The sequence below is a fragment of the Nelumbo lutea genome, chromosome 1 (genome assembly GCF_056320005.1).
Source record: "Nelumbo lutea isolate HS-2025 chromosome 1, American lotus-T2T, whole genome shotgun sequence".
Taxonomy (NCBI): domain Eukaryota; kingdom Viridiplantae; phylum Streptophyta; class Magnoliopsida; order Proteales; family Nelumbonaceae; genus Nelumbo; species Nelumbo lutea.
The window spans coordinates 188240674-188261917 of record NC_142684.1 but is presented as its reverse complement, the minus strand read 5'-3'; the positions used below and the strand labels follow the sequence as shown (position 1 = coordinate 188261917).

Sequence of the window (21244 nt, the reverse complement as noted above, 5' to 3'; positions counted from 1 at the left end):
GATGTTACTAAGATGGGTTAAATATAAAAAGGGAAAATGGTAATCTACTAACATCCGTTAAGCCTGTTTAACCTTAAATTACTGACATGGAGTTTTAGCATGTTTGGAAAAGTTATGGTAAGTTTAAGAGAAATGCTAAATGTCATGGTGAGTTTTAGACAATTTCCCTTTATAAAAAAATTATAAAGTTATATTGATTTACAAAATGAGATGTTTTGAAAAAGGGAAATTGTCTAAAACCCACCATCACTTTTTATGAATTCTCTTAAACTTACTATAACTTTTCAAAACGTCCAAAACTCATCATGTCAGAGAGATTTTGTTTTCTAAAACTCACCATCCGTTAGAACACCGTTAAAGTTCATTGGCCCAAGTTGTCCATGTCAACCTAAATGCAAGTTTCATGACCAAACTGCCCCTGAGTGGTGAGTCAACTTGTTAATTTTTTTTGACCAAAATGCCCTTAAGCGCCCAATCCTATTTCATATATAAGATTCCCACTCACTGAGAGTCTTTCTTGCTCTCAACGTCAAAGGAATGGTGTTCTTATTCTCAACGTCCAAGGAAGGGTCTTCTTGCTCTCAACGTCCAAGGAACCTCTTACCAGGTATTTCACCTTCAATGCAAGGCGATGGTTCAACAATGGATTTGCCTCGAAGGGATATATAGTTGGAAGTAGTCAAGGTAAAAAATAGGATAACCTTGCTTCTGGTGGCAATAGTTGTTTTATTTGTTTTGAGTATTATGTTTCTTCTACCGCTGTAGGATTTTAGGTATAAATGTGATGTAAATGAAACTTGTATTGTGGTTACATTACAAGAACATTATCAAATTTTTTTGTCTTTATGTGTTGGCCAAAGTTGATGTATCAAGGAGGAGGTTTCCTAAATATTGATAAGGAGTGGTCCTCCAAACTGACAAGGCTGCAAACTGATCTAACTGATATAAAGTGCACAAGTTGGGATTTAAACAAAAGAAATAGTACATCAGCCCATTCTTAATTTGTACAAGCTCTACAGACAGAGTTAAGGAGAGGTAAAAATGATCAAAATGAGAGAACTCAATAACAGTTAAACTACTTAATCAATGATATGAAACTTTAATAACAGCAAAAATAAAACTAGACAAACCAAACTTTTGGGTCAGATCCATATGGGCAGGTAAACCCAGCCCAAGTTGCAATCCAGCCCAACCTGACCTTTTGGTATTAGGGTACAGATTGGATCTGGGCTAACCCAGCCCAAGTTGTAACCCTAATTAGTAATTAGGATGGTCATCAATGCATCACAGTTAACCAGATCCACCTAGGCATACTTTGATTAGGATGGTCATCCATTTGTAGCCGGATCCAACTATTTGGGGTCAACTACCCCTTAATTATTTATACATTTTTATCAATTAAACACAGAATGAGGGAAATTATCAATTATCCTCTATATATAGGTTCTTTGATATTGGCTTTAATTAGTTTCATTCATACCCAAACAAAAACAGCTAATCGAATATATCATTTTGCTTTTAATAATTAAAATAGAATAAAAAAAAATCAAGCAAAACAGGTAATCACTTGGTAAAGCATTGCACACCAAACACAGTGAGTATCCTTTCTGTTCTCATTTTTAACAAAACATGGTAAAGCATTTTAAATGGTGTAATGCATGTAAACCACTCCAACATATCCTGATGAACCTCCTCAGGAAACTCCACGGCTGCATTGTCTTTGAGTTGATTTTTTTGTGAATAGTTTATTTTTTTAGAAAGCCATGAATAGTTTTTATTTGTTGATTTATATATGGATTTTATTTTATTTTATTTTATTTTACAGTTTATTTTGGTGATTGTTGATTACTAAGCTAGTTTTTTAGTTGATTGTGCAGAGGTGGCTTAGATCTAAAAATTGAACTGATTAAGTGTATCCTAATGGGATCAAGAAGGCGAGATTCCATGGCTATATGCTATTGGGAAATATGGTTATCTCAAATAAAATGCAGTTTCTGAGTTGTTGGGATGGTGATGGTGGCAACGAGGTCCATCACCAACATTGGCTCCCCCATGAATGCAATTGGTCTACATCTTTGTTGAGAGGGAAATATGTGGTGGTAAATGCTGTACTTGAGTCACTGTGCCATCATCTGAGGTCTATTGGCGAGCCTGGAGAACATGGTGTGGCTATTATATATAAAAATATTTTTTATTTGATATTTAAAAAATTAGGCTCAAGCTCAGTTCGTTTATTAGTCGAGCCAGTAAACTGGGCTCGAGCTTGGTTGAAATCAAGATGAATCGAATTCGAATAATTCATAAAGAGCTCGGCTCATGGCCACCCCTAATTTTAATAAAATATATGATGCCCCAAAACGTTTCATTAGCAAAAGGCACTACATGTGTTAAGTGGGACCACCCCACAACTGGGTATAACATCCAATATGAAATTTTCACTAAAAATTTGAAGTATCTATAGAACCCTTGTACTGGTATCCAGGTACCATAGTGGATCCTTTTAGCCTTAAATCTAACTCTGCAAATTGATTATTCTCTTTAGTCTTTTTTATAATTATTTAGTGTTACAATACAAATTTTCCTTCAGTAGGAAACCCATAAATTTTCATTCATTTTCACTTTCCCCTTAGACATGCTGAGCATGTTCACACAGCAATGCAAGCCAGGTTGCCTGACTTGAACTGCAACTAGAGCTGTCGTCTACATAAGAAAAAAGTGAGGAATAAAAAAGCACTCTAATAAGCCTTAATTATAATAAGCATGCCTAGAGAGGAATAAAAACTTTTATGCATGATTCCTTACTTGAATTCAGTTCTGATCGTCATCATAATCAACAACAGCTGCTCCTTCATAATGCACCATCTAGGGCCGTGTGTTCAATTAAGTAACTTGAACCCCCATCACTTGACCCATGACTCATATATATCAGACAAAGAAGCCCTCTGCAATTCCATGGCTCCAACTAATACCCCCATTCTCTCACAACTGGACCTCATCAACTACCTCTTCTTTATCATCTTCTTCTCATCTAAACTCACCTCCCTCGGTATCTCTTCCATTACCCATTACCTCTTCTTTAAGTGGAGGTGCTCTTGTTAATTCTTTTTTTCTTTTAATGCAAGTTTTGGTAGTTGAATGGTATTACTCGTTAGCCTCTCCCCCATCTCTGATTTTATAGAGAATTAGCTTACCAATCAAAATGCATTTTTACAATTCAGTAAGCAGAGTTCACTACTCAAAATTTTGTAGTCTGAGACAAACCTATATCAGCATTTATGGTTGAGAAAACCTTAACTCTTGGCTGCACTGCTCTTCTTGCAAATGGAGACCACTCCGAGCTTGAGAGTGTGATTGTGACTGCGTACGTGGTTGGGGCTGTGGCTGAGTAAAACCCCCATACCAACGCATGGGTTGAGATTGGGAACTAGATTGAGCATCCTAATAACATAGTGATAGGCATGTGATTTCTTAATAATTTTAATACTTATAGTTAAAAAATTGGAATGAATAATCATCAACTGACCTCTGCAGCTGAGTGTGATTGTGGTGGAAGAAAACCTCCATACCAATGCCCCATTTGAGGTTGGGTACTAGTTTGTGGAGGAAGATAACCCCCATACCAACACACAGTTTGAGGTTGTTGGTTGAGTTGTGAGCTCTGAGTTTTGACTCCACTCCATCAAATTGTTCATTATGTCGTCGGCCTTGGAATGAATGGGAAATGCATGTCTAGACTATAGGGTTGGATCAATTTGACTACATCATTGGTAAGAATCGGGGTTGATATCCTTTATACATTGCATTGCACATAGAAAATCAGGTCTTGTGTATGTTCTAACAACTACCCAAAAAAGGCACTTAAGGGCTTCTCTTTTGTACAACCTTTTGAAATTACTATACAAGTGCCTAACACAATATCTATGCTCAACACCGGGCATGATATGTTTGCATGCATTATCTAATCCCTGCAAGCATAACCCACAATAAAAAAATAAATAAATAATTGAAAAATACTATTAGCAAATTCTAGTAATGAATTCAAATACTAATTTAGGTAGTTAGTTAAAGCATATCTTTTTTCGGGTGCCACTACAAGAAAAATAGTCAAAGCTGGCAGACCAAAGACCTAAGACAGCGGTCTTCCACAGGTGCCGCCTTAGGTCAGGACCATTGACTTAGATAAGAAAGATCGCCACCTTTGGTGGCTGCTCTGAAACAGTTCGAGTATGCCTAAAGTGATGATTTGTCAGAACCGCCCACTTAAATATGTTAAAAGTGGTGGTCTGGACCACCGCCTCAGACTTCGCTTTACATTACATTCCTCTCTTAGACGGCATTCAGAACTGCCACCTTATATTTTTATGACCGCCGCCTTTGGTTCCACCAAACATTTTAGGCAGCGGTTTTGATTGCCACCTTAGATTTTTATGGCCGCCGGCTTAGATCCTATTTTTTCTTTTTTTTTATATACCTTCTGCACGTGCAATTTTATTGATTTATTACTTTAATACTTGCTTAATGCAAATTCCATAACAATTATTCATAAAACTTAAACATGTAGAAAAATGCAATTTAAAATAAAATTTATTAATTTCACAATTAATTATTATAATATCCAAAACAAATTTGTTCAAATGCAACGCTCAGTTGTTCAAATAGAAAAGATTAAAAAAATGATAAATTCTCGATAATACAATGTCCATTTCTCATGTAATCATAGAAGAGGATGTTTCCATGTAGGAAGTGAATATACAGCCACGCAAGTTCAAACTCTCTGAACGGAACAAAATCAAATAAGCATTTGAGGGGGGGGGGGTAAAACTAAGTAGAACACAAGTGTTGATATCTTTCAAGTAGACCTGAATGGAGAATGCTAATCACAATATATTGTTGGCTAGCGAATGCTTCTCTTTAGCATGCCATGCATAGAAAAAGTTCTTGGGATTACAGTAACAATCTGAGATTTCGTGAACTCAACCTCCATAGCTGTATAAGAAAGGCACAAAGATAAACATCATTCTGCACAGTAAAGATATAATCATGTCCACCTATCAAAAGATATGCGTAGAGTTCATTAAAAGTTGTCAAATATAGTGCTTCAAGTATTCAAGTATTCTTCAACCAAGTCATGGCACACCTCAAAATAGCCCTTCTTTTTTATCACTAGTTGAGTGGCTTATTTTTCTTATTACTAGTTGAGTGGAGAGGATGGAGAGGGGAAGAAAGCAAAGCTTTCACCATTTATGTTGAAACTAATGTTAAAACCTTGTTGCCCTACCTATCTTAACAAAAAAAAAAAAAACTTTTTTGTTCTGCATAAGCACATGAGATCACAAAGAGATGCACCTTAGTGCATGAAATCATACACAAAATACAGAAAAATAATTTAATAACTAATAAGAATAAGTGAAAATAAGCATTTGCAAGAGTAGAGGGAAAAGGAAAGAGATCACATAATAGGGAAGATGCAACTTTAGGACCCTCATTCCAATTCCTTGGAAGAAAATGCCTAATAAATATGCACCACACATTTCAAGCTTTGGTGTGATTGAATTGGTCAGTTTAACAAACATCCAAGAGTTCTAATATGCACTATCTATACCTAGGCTGAATTCACACAAAAATTGCCCACTGACAAATTATAAAAGAGCCTATTAATAAAATTAGAGATCGTAAAGGAAAGATTCTCCAAAAGAACATCATGTTAACATATATTGAGACCTCCTGATCAAACAAAGAAATATGAAAACAGAATTGTAGCATTATGAAACTTAGATAGCACAAGTTAAATTGGAAATTTGGTATTTAGTATGCGTAGTAACAAAAACATGCTATTTTTCACATTACCATCAACATGTGAAATTTCTTTGCGTCATCCACATCATCAATTGTCAAACAACCACTTTGCTTAAGATAGTTGAATTCACTAGCAGTTTTCAGGTTCAACCTTTCTACCAAGAAATAAAAGATTATGAGACTAAGCATGACATATTAAACCATTAAAGTCCAAAAACTAAAACAACACAAACATAAAATATGTATATACCTTACTTTATCAAAATAGTTGGGAATGAGAGAAATCAGGTCAAGAAGATTAAACCAAGCCATTCTCTTTGGCTCTGCTTTACTCACGCATCAAAGTAGTCAGGAACCAAGGATCAACATCCAAATGGATGGTGTATTCAATGTACCATACCTAGGAGGTCCTCCTCTGTAGTTAATCCAATTGAACGATTCTTAACCATCTAATCTTTTACATATTTTTAGATGGACAGGAAATAAAAACCATCCACATAAGCCAATAAATCAAATAAATATGACCTTGATGTAATGAGGAATTTTGGTTCAAAAATCTTCTAGAATAAGAAATGAAACCTGTGGGGTAGAAAAAAAGGATTATGGGAAGTTTTATGTCAATTTAGCATAATTCACTTTACCAGGATGTTTTAGCATGATGCATTAGAAAGTCAGTATTCTCCTATTATAAATTAAGAACATATTAGCTTCGTATACATAACCCAACTGCTTCTCTTATCTGCATTTATACTTTCATCAGTATTGGACCAAATGATTGTTGATTCAAGCACATTTCCAATACAATTATGAATTATGAATGGTTGGTTATCAAAGGGTACACTCTTTGAATTTCCGAGTAATCAGAAATTTGGAAGAAGCCATTACAAAAGAAGATGGCATACTGATAGCTAATTTGCTTGGGACAATTGGAAAGATATGGAATGCTGATGAGAAATTGTTTGATGCAGTTCCTGGTTTGAGTGGAAGTGATATTGTTTACTGATGTGGCGTAATCCAGCTGCTCCCTGCTGGAGACGATCTGGCTGTCAGCAATGACGGAGACTGAGTAACCTACAAGAGATGGATCAGAGATCCCAGGGTGGCTTACCCGACGGGGACACTCCGATGCTTAAGTTATCACATAGTAGAGAGCTTGAAGATGATATCTGAGAATTATAGAGCTAGAGAGCAAAGATTACACATCATTCCATCGCCCTTGGGGGCTGAGGTCTTTATATAATGGAGTCCCTGCTGGTTTGATGGAGCAGTTCCTGGATCCTCGCTGTGATGGGATCCGTTTGTGTGTTAGGTGGGGATAATGCCACCATCTGGTAAGGTTGCCCACTTCCGCCTGTATCGGGGAGTGGGTGAGCTAATGTAGCCATTACAAAGTACAATCCCGTAAGATGCGGGGTACGATGGTGAGCTCCTCGGGGTTGTCACGCGGAGGTCGACCTAACTAGGTAGCGAGCTGCCTATGAAGTGTCGGGTTACTTGGTGGCGAGCTGTCTAGTGGCGAGCTGCCTGAGCCCGTCTTCTTCAGACCCGACCTGCTCTGAATGCCGAAGTGCCTTAGTACTGAGGTGATCTTACACCGAAGTAGGCTTGTCTTGAGGCGGATTCTTTCCAAAGTGGTCCATCTGTCCGGGTTCAATCTATAGCGGACTTGATATCGTTACCCTGGTTGTGACCTGATACCGAGGTGATCTTAGTTCGGGATAACTTCAATTCGGGGTATCAAGGTACCCGAGGTCACTTTGTACTAAACTGATCACGCTGAGTTGTCAGTTATGCTGAGTCACGTCCACGTGTCTCTCTGTTACGAGGTCGGGCCAAATATCCCTTCATCAATTGCCCCCCACTCCCCGAGCTAGGGGTCTTGACCTGGTGCGAGGAGTTCACGATGTGACAAGTGGATTTGGCTCAAAGTCCAGGCCGCTCTGTCAGATAGGTCACGTGCGGTTTATGCGCGGACGTCACGCGGTCTATAAATTCCGCGGACGCCAAAAAATGCGCTAAACTGTTTTTGACCTCGAGTGTCGTGCAGGCGGTTTTCTTAGAATCCGTTAGATTACTTTGATCTCGATCGTTGCTTCTGTGATACAGTGGCTATAAATAGGGAGGACCCGAGACTCATTTTTCTCGCCACAAATTCACAAGTCTGTTATGAGGTCGCGTCGGAACCCCTCAGCTCGCCACCCCTTCTTAGCTTTCCGAGGTCTCTCCCTTCTTTTCTTGGTGAGTTCGCAATTTTCTTAAGTTTGTATTTTCTTGGTTTGAGTATGTCTAGTTCTAGTTTAGATAGCCTTTTAGGTAGTGAGGTCGAGGGGTGCCGCCTTGAAACCGCGGCCCCTACGGGGGAGGCCAACTCGTCGCTGGGTGACTCCCCTCTTTGGTCACTGGAGGGGGCTTTGGTGCCTGAGGATGAGCCACCTCGGCTCGGGGAGATTGGGGTCCAGGAAGAGGGACCGTCCTCTAGAACAAATCCCCCATCTTCTTCTTGAGGTCAAGACCCAGATGACTTCGGTCCCTCAACTATGACCTTGGACAGATTGATGTCCTTGGTAGCTTGCTATCGCCTTCCCGATAGCTTAGTTTTTAACCTTCCTTTAGGTCAATTCCCTTGGGTTCACGATCACCATGAGCTCGTTGTTTTTGAGGAGCAGCTCGCTGTCGGGCTGCACTTCCCTCTCCACCCCTTCATCGTAGAAATAATTAAGTTCTTCAACATCACTATCGACCAACTTCATCCGAACTCAATTTGGAATATAGTTGGTACGATCTCCCTTTTCCATGAGTACAACCATCCCTTGTCCTTAGACACTTTTAGATCAATCTGTGCCATTAAGAGGAACTCGGCTTGTATACGGGGGACGCCAGACAGAGCTAGTACATTTCTTCCCAGTCCGGGTTCAAGATATTGTTCGACTGTCCGAACAAGGTTTCGGCCTGGAAAAGGAGGTATTTCCTCATCCAAAATCTTGAGGGGTGGCCATTTCCAACTCACTGGAGGGTGGCAATTAAGGATCCCAGAGTGAGACTGGATGCGGAGACCAGGGCAGTCATCAACTCCTGGAGGGACCTCGGCCTTGGAATGAAGGATTTCCTGGCCGAGGACAAGTTTGTGCGAGTTGGGCTGAGCCCTCTTGGTAGGTTTCCACCTTAGTTTTTTTTTTTTTAAGTTCTGATTAGTCCGTGGCTAACCTTCTATTTTTTGCAGTTACCATACTGGAGGTCGATGCCAGGAATCTTTTCAAAAGCATGCAGAAGGGGAAGAAGAGGAGGGTGAAGAGGCCTTGCCGGGAAGCCAACCCTTCAACCCATGTCCTGTCCGAGGTCCACACCGCAGAGCCGATCTCCGCCGAGCTCTCCCAGGAGGAGGTCTGCCCTCACCCTCCCATGGTGGACCTGGATGAAGAAGAGGGAAGTGCTCTGCAGCAGGAACCAGAGAGCACCCCAGCGCCTAAGCCAGAAGTTGCTCAACCTCCCGAGCTGGCGAGCACTTTCAGACCCCGATATGAGCCTCTGAAAAGGAGTATCCTGACTCACCAGTTCAGGATTCGCAAGAGCGAGGAGGTCGTGGATTGGGCCGATATGCCTACGACTCGGCTTGGGGGTCGAGCTGCCAGCCACTGCATGGTGGTAGGTGCTTTTACCTTTTATTTTTGTTTCTTTGTGAATTTTTCAAAAATGTACTTACTTCGGTTTTTCCTTGCCAAGTGAACTCTGCCAATCATGCTCTGATGTGTCAGTCACATATTCGTTTGAGGCAGCTTTAGGAAGCCAAAGAGGAGGCACAAAAACTGCATCACAAACTTGATAAAGCCAAAGAGGAGCGGATCTCCGTGTTGACCAAGGACAACTCGGCGCTGATCGAGGAGAGAACGAGGCTTCGATGAGAAGTTGAAGATCTCAAAGCGATGGTTCAGGAGTGAACTCGGATCTTCGAGACCATTGTTGAAGAGGCACGAAGCCAAGCTGTTGAACACTTCAAGCAATCTACGGAGTTCCACGATCTCCAAGTTGAGTATGGTTCGAGTTCCTACCGCTCCGGCTTCAAATTGTGCAAGTACATGATGAGAAAGAAGTTCTCCGACCTCAATCTCAAAGTCGTCTCCGCATCTGACTTTACTCTCGAGGATGCAGAGGCAGCAAATGCAGAGCCCAGCTCGTTAGAGGAAGGGAGTGACGACGAGGTCCAGGAGGAGTACCCCTCAAACCAGGAGAACACAGAAGATCATATGGAGATCAATCTAGTTGACAATTAATCATGATCTTTGAGCTTTCTTTTCTTGTATTGAATGTACACCCCGAAGCCACCGAGCTCGGGTTAAAACAAAATTTTTGTACCTTCACCTTTTTTGTGAATGAAATATAACTTTTTCTGAGCAATCTTTGTGCAAAGCAGAAATTGTATAGGTTACCCGAATTTCCGAGCTACCAAGCTGGACAACAAGTAAGAATAACCAAAGTAAAAAATTTGTCTAAGTGTTTGTTACCCTGAACTGTTTACTCGGACTATTAGTAGGGGCAACTTTACGTAAGGCACGCCAAGGTGAGTGCTATTGTAGGGTATATATCCGATCTTTCTGCGTACGGGCTACTCATTTGAGTGTTGGTTTCCTGACGGGCCCGAACTGTGATTGTTGCCGAGGTGGTATAGACATCGTAGGGCTTATGCCCGAGCTATCTATGCCCCAGGTATTCGAAGCAACTTTCCTATGCCAGCGAGGAACCAAGTCCATGTGGTGTCGAGGTCCCCGCCAGTTCGGTACTTTAGCCCGTAGGCTCAGGGAGCGACTTGTAGTCCACTCTCCTGGACTTTGCCCATGCCGAAGAGGCGACTGGGTCTTGTGTAGTATTATAGCCCTTAGGCTTTGGGAACGACTCGTAGTCCACTCCTGAATTTTGCCCATGCCGAAGAGGCGACTGAGTCTTATGCAGTATTGTAGCCCTTACGCTTTGGGAGCGACTCGTAGTCCACTCCTGAACTTTTCCCATGTCGAAGAGGCGACTGGGTCTTATGTAGTATTGTAGCCCTTAGGCTTTGGGAGAGACCCGTAGTCCACTCCTGGACTTTGCCCATGCCGAAGAGGCGACTGAGTCTTATGTGGTATTGTAGCCCTTTAGCTTGGGGAGCGACTCGTAGTCTACTCCTGGACTTCTGGGATTGACTCTCAACCCACTCCCCTAGTTCGACGATCACAGGTAGTATCGCATTAAATTGCTAATGTTCCATGCTCGAGGTACTTGCTATCCTTCTAGGGCTTCAAGCTCATACGTACCTTCCCCAAGTACCCGCTTTACTCAATAGGGACCTTCCCAGTTCGGTCCGAGCTTACCTATACCGGGCTTAGGTACCATAACTTTTCGAAGGACCAGGTCCCCACACAAAAGTATCGCTTCCTAACCCGGGCGTTTTAATACTGAGCTACTCTTTGCTAGTAAGTTGTGGTCTGGATATATGTGAGGTCACGTACTTCTTCCACTAGGTCAAGGTTGGTGCAGAGCTCGTCACCATTTTCTTCGTCATATGCTTCTAGGCGTAATGTAGGTACATCGATCTCGGCTGGGATTACTGCTTTTGTGCCATAGGTGAGGTTGAAGGGGGTTTCACTTGTGGCGGTCTTGACGGTGGTTCGGTAAGCCCATAGTACGCTGGGCAGCTTGTCTACCCATGGCCCCTTAGCTCGGGCTAAGCGGGCTTTCAGTCCGTGGAGTGTGGCACTGTTCGTGATTTCCGTCTGCCCGTACGCCTGAGGGTGTGCTACCGAAGTGAAGTTTTGTTGTATCCCCATCTCGGCACACCAGTTTTGGAACTTAATATCTTCAAACTACTTATCGTTGTCAGAGATGAGCACTCGAGGCAGTCCAAAGCGGCATACTATGCTCTTTCAAAAAAAGTTCTGCACAGATCGAGCTGTGATTGTTGCTAGGGGTTCTGCTTCTACCCACTTTATAAAGTAATCCACTGCCACCACCAGGAATTTCCTCTGTCCTGACGCTGGTGAGAATGATCCAAGAATGTCGATTCCTAAATGTGCGAAGGGCCATGGGCTGGTGAGTTACTTCAGGTCGGCAACAGGTTGGTGATGGATGTTGGTGTGCCTCTGGCATTTATCGCATTTTTTGACAAGCTCAAGTGTGTTTGCCTTCATCATGGGCCAGTAATATCCTTGTCGTAGCGCTTTCTAGGCGAGAGCCCTGCCCCCCAAGTGTCCACCACACAGGCCTTCATGAGTGTCGTGGAGAACGAGTTCAGCCTCTGAAGGTCGCAAGCAACACAAGTAGGGGAGCGTGTAGGATCTTCGGTACAACCGTCCTTCTATCATGACGTACTTGGCTGTCTGTCACTCTACCCTTCTGGCCGCGTTGCAATCTGCAGGTCAGGTTCCGTAAAGCAGGTAGCTCGTGAGTGGGTCAATCTAGCTCGGGTCTGTTTGTGCAACAGAAGCGACCTATTCTACCCCCCCCCCCCCGAGAATGTTGGGCCAAGGTAGGTTCTCTATGTACACGGTCCTCAAGGTATTGCTGCTCGTGCTGGCTAACTGGGACAGGGCAACGGCCTCAGCGTTCTCGGACATTGGAATCTGCTTGATGAAGTACGATTGGAAGCTGCATAGAACTTCCCTGACCTTGACTAAATAAGCGGCCATGGTGGGGTCGCGAGCTTCGTAGTTGTCAGTGACCTGGTTAACCACGAGCTGGGAATCGTTGTAGATGATGATGTGTTTCGCTTGTACCTCATTTTCCAGTGTGAACCCGGCTAGTAGTGCTTCGAACTCCGCTCTGTTGTTAGATGCCGTGAACTCGAACCAAAGTGGGTACTCTAGTTTCACCCCGCTTGGCCCGTGCAGAATAGCGCCGGCTCTGCTTCCTTGTTGATTGGATGAGTCATCTACATGGAGGATCCGGGGCTCCTCGTCCCAAGTTGGACTTGCTCTAACCGAGGCTGGTGCCGCACTGGTCGAAACCTCTTCTCCATGCTCGAACTCAATCAGTTCAAGTGTTGCGGTGTTGAAGGTGCATTCTACCACAAAGTCGGCCAAGGCTTGGGCCTTAATCACCGTTCGAGGCTCGTACCGGAGGTCGTACTCGCTGAGTTTGATGGCCCACTTCATTAGTCTGCCAGATACCTCAGGCTTGAGTAAGACTTGCCTCAGAGGTTTGTTTGTGAGAACAATGAGTCGTACTCGCTGAGTTCGACGGCCCATTTCATTAGTCTGCCAGATACCTCGGGCTTGAGTAAGACTTGCCTCAGAGGTTTGTTTGTGAGAACAATGACTGTGTGAGTTTGGAAATACGGGCGAAGCTTCCGAGCTGTTGTGACCAGTGCGTACGCCAGCTTCTCGATCTCTGGGTACTTGGTTTCGGTATCCTGCAAAACTTTACTCATGTAGTAGATAGGTCGTTAGACCCAATCTACTTCCTTTATTAGTACCGAACTGACCACATCATCACTCACGGAGAGGTACAACTTTAAAACATCACCCTCCTTGGGTCAGGTCAGAACCAGGATACTAACTAGGCATTCTCCAGTCCATTCAAAGTCTTTACTTTTCTTAATTTCCTTGAAAAAAGGCAAGCAGCGATCTGCTGACTTGGACATGAAGCAGCTTAGAGTAGCCATGCGGCCATTCAGCCTTTGAACCTCTTTCAGCTTGCGAGGTGGCTTCATGTCCAGGATAGCCTTTATCTTTTCGGGGTTTGCTTCGATGCCACGTTGGTTAATTATGTAACCTAGGAATTTACCCGAAGTGACACAAAAGACACATTTGTTAGGGTTCAACTTCATACTATACTTGCGTAGAATTTCAAAAACACATTGCAAGTCACTTATTAAACAATTCGAAAATTGGGTTTTGACGACCATGTCGTCTACATAGCATTCAACCTTAGTGTCGATCAATGGCTCAAATAGTTTGTTGACAAGTCTTTGAAAGGTCGCCCCGACATTTTTTAGCCCGAAGGGTATGACCTTGTAACAATACGGTCCTAGCTCGGTTGTGAATGTTGTTTTCTCCTTGTTGGCGGGGTCCATCTTGATCTGGTTATAGCCCGAGTATGCGTCCAGAAAACTCAGCAACTCGAGCCCTGAGGTCGCGTCAACTAGACGGTCAATCTTAGGGTGTGAGAAACAATCCTTCAGGCAAGCTCGATTCAGGTAGGTATAATCGACGCACATGCACCATTTACCGTTGGCCTTTTTTACCAGAACGGGGTTAGCCACCTAGCTCGGGTAATGGACCTCCCTAATGAAATCGGCTGCGAGGAGTTTCCCGACCTCCTCATCAACTATTCTCCAGCGCTCTGGGGTGAGGTTGCATTTTTTTTGTCTAACTTCCCTAACTAAAGGATCATTATTCAATTTGTGAGTTATTATTTTTGCATCTATTCTAGGCATCTCTGTCGTAGACCATGTGAATATATCTAAATTTTTAAGCAAAAAGCTTACCAGCCGTGAGTGGAGAGGCTCCTCGATCGCTGCTTCGATCTAGAGGGTCCTGGCTGGGTCTTCTGTTGAGGTCGGGATGTGGATCATCCTTTCGGATGGCGTAGCTCGCTCCTCGAAATACTCCACGGGTCGCTTTAGCTCAAGGTCATCTGCCAGCTTGTCTTTTCCTTCGAGGGTGGCAACATAGCACTTGCGGGACTCGAGCTGGTCGCCTCACACTATCCCAACTCCAATCTTCACAGGTACTGAGATTCGCCCTAGGGGCCTGACTTGTTCTCCGCTAAAGCCTACCAGTGGAGTGCTTGTTGGCTTGAGGTCGCCTTCCTGGAGCTGGAGCTTGTCGACCGCGTCTTTGAATAGGATGTCTGTTGAACTACCGGAGTCAACCAGGATATGATTTACCTCGAAGTCATTGACCCTCATCTTTATAACCAGTGCATCATCACGGGGGTATTGGACCCCGCGTGCATCATCTTTCGTGAAGAATATCAGGTCTTCGGGCCAAGGTCGCTTTGGCAGATTCTGCTCTGCATGTTCCAGTTTGCGAACTGAGGACTTCCCTACGGCCGAGGTGTAGCCCGCGACTATGGATCCGCTAGTGATCATGTTGATCATCCCGCGGATTGGTCTCTCCTCGGGCAACAGTCTTTAGGGTAGCTGACTGCGCTGACTACTGTGCTCGGGAGCATCTCTCCTTTGCTCCCCCTGTCGAACTGCCTGGTTTTTATTACTTTGTTGTACAAAATTTTTTAGGTACCCACGACGGATGAGCTCTTCAATCTCATCGCGGAGGTTTTTACGGTCTTCGGTACTATGACCGTGATCTCTATGAAAATGACAAAATACGTTTTTATTTCTAGTGGTTAGACCTCCCCTCAACCAGGGTGACCACTTTACAAAAGAGACGTCTTTGATCGCCATGAGGATTTCCCTTCGCTTCGCGTTGAGGGGTGTGAAGTTCATTCTTTCAACCAGGGGAGCTCGGGGATGAAAATCTGACATGTTCTCTCCCCTGGTTGGGGACTTTCTTTTCTTCCTTTTGCCGCCACCATTGTTCAAGTTGTGGTCTTCTCTCTTTCTTTTCTCTATCAGAGCATCAATCCTTTGGTTTATCTCCTCTTCAGTCCCGGTGAACTGATCGGCGAGCTTAAGGAATTCGGTGATGTCTTTGGGTTTGCTTGCCACCACATGCCATTTGAATTCCCTGTGGGTGATACTTTTCTTTGCTGTCGCGAGTCTTACGGCAGGGTCTAAGTCCGGGATTAGTAAACAAGTGTCATTGAAACATTTGATGTAGCTTCGAATCAACTCTCCTTCCCTCTGCACTATGCTGAGAGGCTTTCTTGTGACCTCGGACACTTTTTGCTAGTGATGAAGTGCGAGGTGAACGATTATACTAGCTGCACCCAACTTTTAAATGTCCGAGGCACGAGGTTTCTGAACCATGTGCGGGCTACCCCTTTGAAGGTTTTGGAGAAGGCAACGTACATGCAAGCTTTGTCAGCCCCTACAAGGTGCATATGGGACTGGAAAGAGACTACGTGGTCATTGGGGTCGAAAGACCCGTCATACTTATCCAGGGGGGACCGTGAAGTTCTTCGGCATCGGGGAGGCCAAGAGCTTGGAGGACAATGGAGAGGGTACAGAGAGGAGTGGTTTTTGTGATTCCCGAGCTTACCTCCACCCTGCCTTTAGGTTGCTCAGGTCGGCTATGTCCCGCGAGTTGGCTTGGGTCTACTGCTCGAGGCGTCTTAGCACGTCTACTTCATTGCTGCTCGACTGGCTCCGTAGCAGTGCTGCTGACCTCCGCGCTGTTAGACGGTGTCTTGGCCGGGAGTGATTCAAACTGTTGATGTTGGCTACTGCGGACAAAAAGGCCTTGTTTGGAGTCTACGGCTAGGACCTCGAATTGGATTCCTGCAAGAGTTGCGAGGGCCAGGGTGGACTGGTTCTGGTGGGTCGAGTATCTCTCAACCTGCTTACTTGCTGGGAGACGGGAGGAACAACTTGTCTTTCCCTCCTGCCATGAGACGAGACCTGGGAGGTCTCTCCCTAGCAAGGATGGGTTGTTCTTGCAGTGAGGCTTGCTTGGTGTGATCGGACACTAAGGCGGGGCTGGCTATTGGTTCTGGTGCAGCGGTGGGAACTACTGTTAGTACTGTTGGTAATGTTGGAACTACTGGACCTGTTGCATTTGGGCTTGAATAGTCCACACACTGTGTACCAAGTCACTTAGTTGGTTTTGTCCGACTCCAGGGGAACCATAGAGGGTTCAATGGAAGTCGCACCCACTACAGGGGGAAGTGGGGCGTTCACAGGCACAGTTGGTTGAGGCACAGTCAGTGCTGGAATCCCACCCACGAGGAGCGGTATGACGAATTGACCTATGCAAACAGACGGGAACTGAGGTTGCCCCCCGGAGACGTTTGCTTCGTTGTGTTGTCTAGCGTTGCTGGAAGAAGCCATGGGTTTGATTTTGAGCTTGAGATTTTGGAAACGGAAACAAGGGCTTTTAGTAACGATTTCTCACAAATAGCACCAAATGATGTGGCATAATCCGGCTACTCCCTACTGGAGATGATCTGGCTTCCAGCAATGATGGGGACTGAGTAACCTACAAGAGATGGATCAGAGATCCCGGGGTGGCTTACCCGGCGGGGACACTTCGATGCTTAAGTTAGCACACAGTAGAGAGCTTGAAGATGATATCAGAGAATTATAGAGCTAGAGAGCAAAGATTACACATCATTCCTTCGCCCTTGGGGGTGAGGTCTTTATATAATGGAGTCCCTATGGATTTGGTGGAGCAGTTCCTAGATCCTTGCTGTGATGGGATCCGTTTGCGTGTTAGGTAGGAATAATGCCACCATCCAGTAAGGTTGCCCACTTCCGCCTGTATCGGGGAGTGGGTGAGCTAATGTATCCGTTACAAACTATGGTCCTGTAAGATGCGGGGTATAGTGGTGAGCTCCTCGGGGTTGTCATGCGGAGGTCGGCCTTACTAGGTAGCGAGCTGCCTGTAAAGTGCTGGGTTACTTGGTAGCGAGCTATCTAGTGGCGAGCTGCCTGAGCTCGTGTTCTTCAGACCCGACCTGCTCTGAATGCCGAAGTGCCTTAGTACTGAGGTGATCTTACACCAAGGTAGGCTTGTCTCGAAGCAAATTCTTTCCAAAGTGGTCCATCTGTCCGGGTTCAATCTATAGCGGACTTGATATCGTTACCCTAGTCGCGACCTGATACCTAGGCGATCTTAGTTCGGGATAGCTTCAGTTCGAGGTATCAGGGTACTCAAGGTCGCTTTGTAGCGAACTGATCACGCTGAGTTGTCACTTATGCTAAGTCACGTCTACGTGTCTCTCGCCGGGCCAAATTTCCCTTCATCACTTACATATACCTTCCAATAGATGTTTTATCTAATGGAGGAATAGCTGCTGGTTTACCACAAGATCTTGCATTGGGCTTGGCTCAAACAATTTTGGGAGCAGCATTATGGTCAATAACACGAAAACATCCAAGTCAGTTTTGGGAGCAACATCTATGGTCAATAACATGAAAACATCCATTTTTTGGCATATTGGATAGGAGAAATTTCTAATTACGGAGAATTACAAATTATAGATTCATACTGATCTACATGTAATGGTCCTGCATGAACTTTTCCGAATTCAATTTTATCATGTCTGAAAATGGATTAAAAACTTCAGAATTATAGATTAAAAAAAAAAACCAGAGACACTTCACTAGAGAGAAGCCCATTGACTGAGAAGAAGTGGAGGCTTCTTTACAAAAAGGTTTTTGGTGTCAAATAATTATGTTAATTAACCAAATATTACAAAGTTAAGAAGGGGTTAAAAGATAACTAATGTTATTTGGACTAGAAAGGACCATATTTTTCTTTTTAAACTGTTCCATTAGATATAACAACTAAGCATTTAATAAGGGAGGTCTTAGTATTTATTACAAAACTCAGGAGAGGTTGAAGTCTTGTACCCAATAATTAAAATACAAATTCATAGAATTCATCACAAGAAGATGTTTGACATTATACATTAAAATAACTCACATCTATTAAAACTTTGAGTTGGATTACCAAATTATGAAAGCCTTTAGTGCATGAAATTTGAGAAGATTTTTGAGATGTGTCATAATTATTATAATGACCTAGGAATTTCTATTCAAAACAAAATCAGGATCAGACCTCTTAATAAGAAAGCAAAAAAAAAGGAATTTGATTTTAATATTAATGAAATTTAATATTTTTATTTGCCAAATATGCAAAGAATATTTAATACATCTTACTGTTAGTTCTTGAGCAAACACCAGTAAACCAAAAACAACCCAAAACACTAGTAAACAAGGAAGAAAATTAGGGATACAAAAAGACCTTTGCAAAACACTAGTAATTGGGGACTTGTTGATAAATGTAAATTCTAATTTCATTCTCTTTTCCATAGGTGTAATTCTAATCAGCCCCAACTCAGATTTACATTAATTAGTTCCATTTCAAATTTTCTTCCTCTTTTGATTTTAACACAAATTAAAGCATAAATCAGCCAAATCCACACAATGTTTTCAATCAGCATTATTTTTTCTCTTCTATTCCTCTTGAAAACATAATGGAAAAAAAGAATAACAGAACACCCTTTCTCTTATGAGGAAAAGACATCATTATAGACCCATAAATTGATCGAGCATTCAATGCTAAAATTGTTGGCTAAAACTTTTTTTATATAATGAAATTCTCTAATACAAACAAGATCAAATCGAGAGCCAATAATGATAGTGAATAAAAATCCAATGAACACTTTCCAGTCAAATAAAACAAGATGTAGTAATAAAGGGCAAATTCAAGTCCATTTCATGAAGAAAATTTCTAGGAGATATTAAGACCATGAATCCAATGAGCAAACTTATACCAGAAAAAAAATTAGAGCAAAGAAAATGCATGTCCTAAGAAGTTGCTGACAAAAATGCTCTTCCAGGTTGACTTTTCATAGAGGTCCATGACTGCTGGAAAATGGGGTCACTGTAATTTTGAAGGAGAAACTCTGAGGCACGTCTGAAGATACTGTCTTTAGAACGTTATTTTCCCCCACTCAGTTTCACTGAGTTTGCTATTGGGTTACAGGAAAATCCGCTCCCAGGATACAACAGAGCTTTGGGCGAGAATCGGCAACCAGCAAAGTTGAAGAATCTCTGAGAAACCTTCTGTGATACTGTAGCAGACCGGACTGAGAGAGAGAGAGAGAGAGAGAGAGAGAGAGAGAGAGAGAGAGAAGTGGATTTCAAAAATGTGTGCTTTTAGAGTTTGATTTATGCTCATTAAATAGTTTATGAAAAGGTATGGAGAAAATGTAGGTGTTGGTTTAGAAAATGCACCTTGAACAGTCACAATTTCAAATATTGTAACTGTTTAAAAAGTAGTTAACAGTTAATGACTATTAACTTTGAATTGTGCCTCTTGATCACACCCAATCGAATCGTGACCGTTGATCTCATCAACGGTGATCAACGGTTAGCATCACACCAAAACTAAAGCTTCCCTTCACGAGCCACAAAATGCACCTCATTGTGTCGCACACACGCATGCATGCGCATTACACGATATCAAACCCCCATACTCTCCTCTACTATTTCTAAAGAGTGTAAATCAGCTCCTATTAAAATACTGAAAACAAAGCTTATAATTTTCCAATGTGGGACAAGTTCAAAACTGAGTTTTGTAAGAGAAAAGCTATTTTTTCAATCAAGTGTATAGGCGCAATTTCTCATGTAATTGACCAATCAAACCCATTGAATTTAATCTCTTATGAGATTAAAATCCAACAATGACAATTAAGAAGCTTGGCATGCATTAACACCATCTAGCACAATCTGGTTCTCTTACTTCCACTTAAGATAATCAATACGGCTAAACTTGGTGAAACCCCACCCCACCTCATTTCGACAATGATCTTTTGGTGGCCAGGAAACTTGAACTTGGCAAACTAAGGGCCTCTTGTGCATGATTTCCATTGCAATCCTTGCAGCGGACAGAGAACCCTAAGAACTTCAAATGACTTTTAACTAGAGAGAAGAGAAATTAAGAAGAAATTAAAAAAGAGTATAGAACACTTCAAACGATTTTAACCAAAGAACCTTATGACCGATTCTATCTATAGGGTTTACCATTGAAGAAAAAAAAAATACAGATATAACAAAGTTAAAATATGGAACAAATTTTTATCGCTTTACCATTGAAAAAATAAATAAAAGGTACATTCTCTAACCTGATTCAAATGATCTCCGCTTCGATTCTATGATGAGATGAGTGGGAGTAAGAAGAGAGAAATAATGAAGAGAGGAAGAAAAAGTGGAGAGCTAGAGGAGGTCTTCAAAGAGGAAAATCCTTCCGAGATGTAAAATAGGTCAGTTGAGGCCTAAATGTAAAATCCTTGAGAGCGGTTCAATGTTACAAACAACGGAAAGACCGCCACCTAGTATAGTGGCCTGAATGTTTTGGTTTTCTAGGCGGCAGTCTATTTTAAACCACCACCTTACTCTTTTCTAAGGCGGGGGGGGTCTTCAAGACCACCTGCTCTAAATCGCCACCTTTGCCCTATTTTCTTGTAGTGTCCATGAACCATTTCCAACCGTGAATGTTTTTTTATCTCAACTACAACTACACCAACTGCTATAGGAAACAAACCATTGTCACTACGAAGACCAATTGCAGCAAGAACCCTTTAAGTGGGTCCCAACCTATCCAATAAATCGCTTACGTCCTGATAACCACCCATTCCTCATCTCACCATAACTCGCAAAAACCCGCTTGAAAACACCAGGTATTGATAATGATACCCTATCAACATGAATTCTAGCAATGTTCCCAGGATTTCAACTCAAAATGGCCTCACAAATAGTTTGGCAACTTCTGATACGATTCCTTATGTGTGCCATCAATTTGCTCCATCGCCTTTTGGTTAGCTCTGTAAACCTTTTGAGGCTTAATAT

General features: G+C 42.7%; 1 long non-coding RNA gene across 1 annotated transcript; it reads right to left on the bottom strand.

Moving 5' to 3' along the window:
* Window positions 1-4558: 4558 nt before the first annotated feature.
* LOC148879926 (uncharacterized) lies at window positions 4559-20892 on the bottom strand. Its single transcript, XR_016104392.1, has 3 exons — window positions 20521-20892; window positions 5848-5951; window positions 4559-4986 (listed from the first exon to the last, which is right to left on the bottom strand). It is a non-coding gene; the product is annotated as an uncharacterized LOC148879926 (long non-coding RNA).
* Window positions 20893-21244: the final 352 nt, after the last annotated feature.